Source organism: Glycine max, chromosome 9 (assembly GCF_000004515.6).
Source record: "Glycine max cultivar Williams 82 chromosome 9, Glycine_max_v4.0, whole genome shotgun sequence".
NCBI classification, from domain to species: domain Eukaryota; kingdom Viridiplantae; phylum Streptophyta; class Magnoliopsida; order Fabales; family Fabaceae; genus Glycine; species Glycine max.
Window position 1 is genome coordinate 36,747,074 of NC_038245.2, and position 6,260 is coordinate 36,753,333.

Below are 6,260 nucleotides of genomic sequence, written 5' to 3' on the forward strand. Positions count from 1 at the left end.
CTGAGCAGGACCAGTTCCACAGTGGCAACACCCTCCTCCATAACTCAAACGGCTTAGTTTTAATTAAAAGGCTACTGTTGTGCTCGTATTAATTATTTTTCTTAAGCTGTTGCTTTCTTTGCTTAGTATAATAATGATACTACTTTACTATGAGCGACCAGTAAGAACAATCATGTATCTTCCAAGAATTTTTCTTTCCCATCAAGCACACTTCATTCAATGTTAGTGTCTGCCATTAAAAGAGCACCTAATTAGACTCCCCATGATGAAGAATGCATGTTTGCCAGACCCGGCTATATAACTAAAAAATAAATAAACTGCACACTACTTTTTTTATAAAAAAAATTACAATTCAGTAATGTGACTACTAAACATTCTATAAACCTAGTAACTTAAATTGGGACTTCTGACTTTTTGCTTGTGGCAGACCATGACTGATTGAAACGTCTGTGTTTAAGAATGTTTAGTAGTCCTATTTATGTTTGGTGGTGCCGAATGGTTTTTGCTTGTGTTTTTTCACACTGTTATTTAATTACAAGTTATCCTATATTGTAATATTATTGAATTTTATAATTAAAGAGAATCTAATTCAATTGATTTAGTAAATGTGCGAGTTGTCAATTCTTTGGTACCTGTTTTCTCATTCTTATTAATATAAAAATATTATTTATTTTTTCAATAATTATTTTAAAATCATATTTAAGATAATTTCTAATTAATTAATATTACATCAAAATTGAATTATTTTACAATGATTACTTTTGGGCACACTTTCTTACAATATTAAATTTATACATAGGTTGGTTTATGGAGCAAAGGCAGAGGCAACAATTGCTATTGGGTTCGATGACTTCATTTCAGATGCATTGCGAGGTACTGCATTCTATCAGAAGGCACAATTGCAGATTAAAAGGGTTGATGGCAAAGAAGCTAACATTGCTGGAGAAGTTTTTGAGAGAACAGAGGAAAAATTCCGAATGTATTAATTGAATCTCTATGTTCCCTAAGCCATTAGGTATTTACACCTCAGGAAATTTGACTTCATATAAATAAGCTCGACGCTATGGTGTATCCTAAATCCTAATGAATAAATTGTACTTGGTAGCAGGTTTACTTGGTTTAGGCCCAATGGATCTGTCAAGAGTACACTTGAAAGGTGTTTGGTTTCAGAATAGTGGTTATCTCATTGGCCTGATTCTTCACAGCATGTAATCCAAAGGGATTTTTCAGACCACTGTCCAATTATTTTGAAAACAGATATGGTGGACTGGGGTCCTAAGCCCTTTAGGGTGATGGATTGGTGGCTCAAACACATAGAGTATCAAAGATTGGTGAAGGAAGTTTGGAGCATAGACTAACAGGTTGGTTGGGGCAAAGAAAATGGGAATATTAATGCTAAGATGATTCAGAATCTTCAGTAGAAGCTAAACGAAGTGGAAAATTTAGCCTCTGATAGATTTCTATCTGATGATGAGGTTAAGGCTAAGAAATCCTTACAGCAAGATCTGTGGGATGCTTCAAATGCCTATAAATCTCAATTGAAGCAGAAATCTAGGGCCAAGTGGCTCAAGGAAGGTGATTGCAACACAACATATTTTCACAAAGTCATAAATTTCAGAAGAAATTACAATGCTCTCCAAGGAATTCTCATTGATGGTGTTTGGGTCCAGCAACCTAATTTAGTGAAGAATGAAGCTGTTAATTTCTTCCTTAATAGATTCACTGAACAAAATTATTCTAGACCTACTCTGGATGGGGTCCAGTTCCCTACAATTAATCAGAGGCAGAGTGAGGAGTTGACTGCATCATCCATTATCTTTTACATGTTGGGATAGCTTTGGCTTTTTCTATTTTGGAGGGCAGCACCATAGGTGCCTTGTATTATCTTTCAACCAGTGCCCCTGGTACTGTCAAGTTTATTTAATAATATATATTTTTTGCCTTCCAAAAAAAAAAGTGTGTGTCTCTCCCACTCTCTTTGTGTCTCTCAATCACATGATGGGTGTGGAGTAAGACCCATCATTCTTAAACACAAGCAAAATTACAATTCAGTAATGGGACTACTAAACATTCTTAAACATAATTAAAGAGTTGCTACAAGATGAACTAAGTCTTTGTTATAATTCAGTCACATTGTGGACGAAGATGAACTGAGTCTTGAGGTAGGATCATGAGGGAACATGCGGAGGAGAGAAGGGTGAGTTAGGAGATCATCGTAGGCCTTCTTCAAATTCTTTTTCTTTGCATTGACTAGTTTCAAAGAGGCATAAAAAATGGTATTCAATAAGGCCATTGGCTGAAACATGACACAAAAAACAAAAAGGATATTGGAACATTCTTATTATCATTCATTGTATGACTTTGTTTGCTTTTATTCTCAAACTATTTAGATGCAAACAAGAGTTCACAGAGCTGTTGGAGAGAGGCTATAAAAACATTTTGTAGGAGAGGATCCGAGAACCTTCATTTAGTAGTTTCTATTTCCTTTTATAATATAAAAACGAGGTTTAAAATATTAAAAATTACACATAATTTGGAAATGCATTGATCTATATATATATATATATCAGATGTTGATATAAGTACTAAGATAGTAAGTTTATATCAAATGTTTGATATAATGACATAACTCATTATCAATTTCTCTTGGCTCGTGGCAAACAATCTTTTACAATCACAGGTTAGGGTTAAACATGGCCAAATCAATTTTGCTCAAACGAAAAAAGTATTTTGCTGCATATAAAATTCGCATTCAACCATATAACATTAACCTGACAATCAATTACTACCTAAATGGTTTTTAACAATCAATTTCTTTCATTTCTTGCTACAGAACAGTCTTGTGGACTAACAGAGATAAATAAGGACATACATATTAAAAAAAATCTATCTACACTTTTATATGGCGAACAAAACTTGTAACACTACTACTACACAACATCAATCTATGCAATAACTTAGCCATGAAGCAAACAAACTCTGGCATGGCACAAACAACAAAATTCCCGGCAGCTACCTACAAGGATTGATCAGAACCGAACAAGGCCAACACATGACATATTTTTAATCCAATCAGAACACTAATGGAATGCTATCAAACGTTAGAGCTGCAAGGATCGATCAGAACAAAACAAGGCCAAACACTAGGTGTTCCTACGTATGAAACCTTACATAAACCAGAAGCTAAACGAGCAAGTAATTGATCTAACATACATGGCCATTCAACTCGCGGAAGGAAAGTTTGCTAATGATAAAAATAAGCAAAACTGCCAAAAAATCTAGCAACTCTTACCAGCACAACTAACCGTAGACCTTAGTCATTAAACATTCGAAAGAAGTATGCAAATAATACTGCTATGAACATCACTAGCTAGAGGCTCACCATGCAGTAGGCATAATCAACATTCGTATTTCATATTTTTAATAGAAGATAAAACACATACCAAACAAGTTATATATCAAACAAATTTATATGGAAGGCATTTGGAAAATTTGTGACATACCAAACAAGTGCCCCAAACTCCAAAATAATTACAAGAAGTGTCAGTAACTTGTTATGAACCTGCTTAATGCAAAATAATGAGACAGTGAGCTAAATTACTCACAATAACAGGATCCTTATCACTAGTTATCTCTACTGGTGCTCCAAGCAGTCTATAGATTTAACAAAGACAAACTTCAACATGTTTCCTAAGTAAACTACAAATGAAAAAGAGACCAAGCTTACCTCGAACCCAAACAGTGACAATGGCAGTGAGATCTAACAAAATGGCATGAAACTTTAAGCTTTCCTCGTACCTCAATCAGCAATACTGCAACTAAAGACGTATTATTGTTATTATTATTATCATCAATAAAACATGAACACCCACGGAAACTTAGCATACACAAAGTTGACCTACGTACCTCACGGAGAAAGCTTTGAGCTTTGAGCACCCATGAGTGTTTCAACACCTTTGTAGCAACAATGTATGTAGGGATTTCTTCGAGCCACACTTCCAAGAACAGTGTAGGGGGTTTTGTGGGTTCGAGCGAGGACAGTGTGGGTTTTTCGGCAGTGTAGGGGGTTCTGTGGTTTCGAGCGAGGACAATGTGGGTGTCGAGGGAGCGGTTTCCGGCGGGAGGAGAAAGAGAAGAGCGATTTCAGACAGGAGGATGAAAAAGAGAAGAGGGAGGGCAAGGTTTTCGAGCGCGCGCGGCTTGTGAAATCTCAATTTTTAACTTATAAACATAACAACATCTGTTTTTTATGGATAACCGATGTTAACTGAATATAGTTAACATCGGTTTTGTAAAAACCGATGTTAACATCAAATAGATTACATCGGTTTTTTAACAAACCGATGTTAAAATCAACTCCTTAACATCGGCTTTCTCAAAACCGATGTTAACTATGAAGTTAAAATCGGTTTTGCCAAAACCGATGTTACCATATTCATCTTAACATCATGTTAACATCGGTTTTTTAAATAACCGATGTTAACATGAAGTAGTTAACATCGGTTTTGCTAAAACCGATGTTAAGTAACTCCATTTAATTACAAAAATGCCACCGCGCTTTCGTTAACATCGGTTTTAGCAATACCGATGTTAATAGGGCGATGTAGAAAGCCTTTTTTTTAGTAGTGTTATGTTATGTTTTTGTGTTCTTTGCTTCTATCTATGCTTATTTTACATGCTTGTGGCTTGATCACCCATTTGTATGTGTATTTAGGCTTTTTAGTATTGGAAAATGCTTCAAAACCTTAGAACTTGATAGAGCAAGCTAGAAATTTGTATGTCTAGGAACGAAGTGCAATGATCTAGTCTATTTTACATTGTGTGCTTAGTGCAACTCTGTTTGAGCGAGTTTGTTGAGGAATCAAGAACGAAAGCTAAGAGAGTTAGGCTCATTCATGTAAGGAATCATGGTCTGAGTATTTTCTCAGTGTAAGAACATTAGGATAGCGTTAAATAGAGAAAAACCTTTTATACAGCAAGAGAAATTCAGTAGGACACTCCCCAATGCATTTATCTTGATAGTTGTCACATTTTATAGCTTTGAATATTTATGTTTTGTTCAAATAGTTTAATAGTGTAGAACTCAATTTTTGTTTTATTTCAAGCTTTAAAAGTGTTTACATACTGAATATACATATTCTAGGTGAAACAAATTCGCTGTTGATATGATACTCGGTTTTACCGTTTTATATACTACTTGTGCGAATCGGTACACTTGTCGACCATCCAACAAAATTGATGGCATCTTCTCAGTGGAGTATTAGTCACACTTGAAATAGAATTGTAAGGTTGAACAAAATTCATGTGACTAATACTCCTTTGAAATCTGAATTGTGACAATTGTCCCAAAGATAAACCTCATTGTATAACGAAAAATGAAACAAAAGTATCTGTTTGGAAGTTTGATGCTATAATACTTATATTATCAACAAAAATTAATATAAAAAGTAAATAAATAAAATGAAAAAAATTATTTTCAAATAATAATAATAACAATAGTAGTAATAACTGTCGAATAAAAAATAATAATATAGTAACTAAGTAACAGTAAGCTCTCACCATTATAGGCACAAGAAAACAAGTACAACATTAGTTTTATAATACATCCCTTAACTTAATCACAATTGACTAGTGTATCTTTGACAACTTATCCTCTGTATGCAATCCTTAATTCCATCTTTGTAATGATCATCATTTGTAGTTTAGCACCCACTGATAAGATTATTTGTAAAATTTACATTAAATCTAACAATAAGTTATTTATATCCTTACAAGTTTTTTAAAATAAGGAAAAATTATGTAACGGGTGAAAGAATCCTAACTAGGTCATCATGAAAGACCCCAAAGTAGAGACACACATCAAATATCATAAAAAAGGAAAACGAGAGTAACAAATTGGGGGACTAGAAAAAAATCCATCATAGAGAAACTAACACAAGAATATGTGATTAGGAAAGAAAAATCTATCCCTTAAAAAATTAGGGATAGAATTCCACTAAAAAGAATTAGATCCAGAAGTTACACAAAAATTAGCTAACTTATCCACACAAGAGTTACCTTCTTTATATACATGAGAATATATGAAAGTTATGTGATTACAAAAAGAGAGACAATTGAGCCACCGCCAACAGAGAGACTAGGGAATCAAAGACGCATTTTGAAGGCTTGAATCACTAAAAGAGAATCACATTCAAGTCAAATATTATGTCAACCTTTGTCTTTAGATGCTTTGAAGGCTATGATGGCAGCCAGAGGTTCAG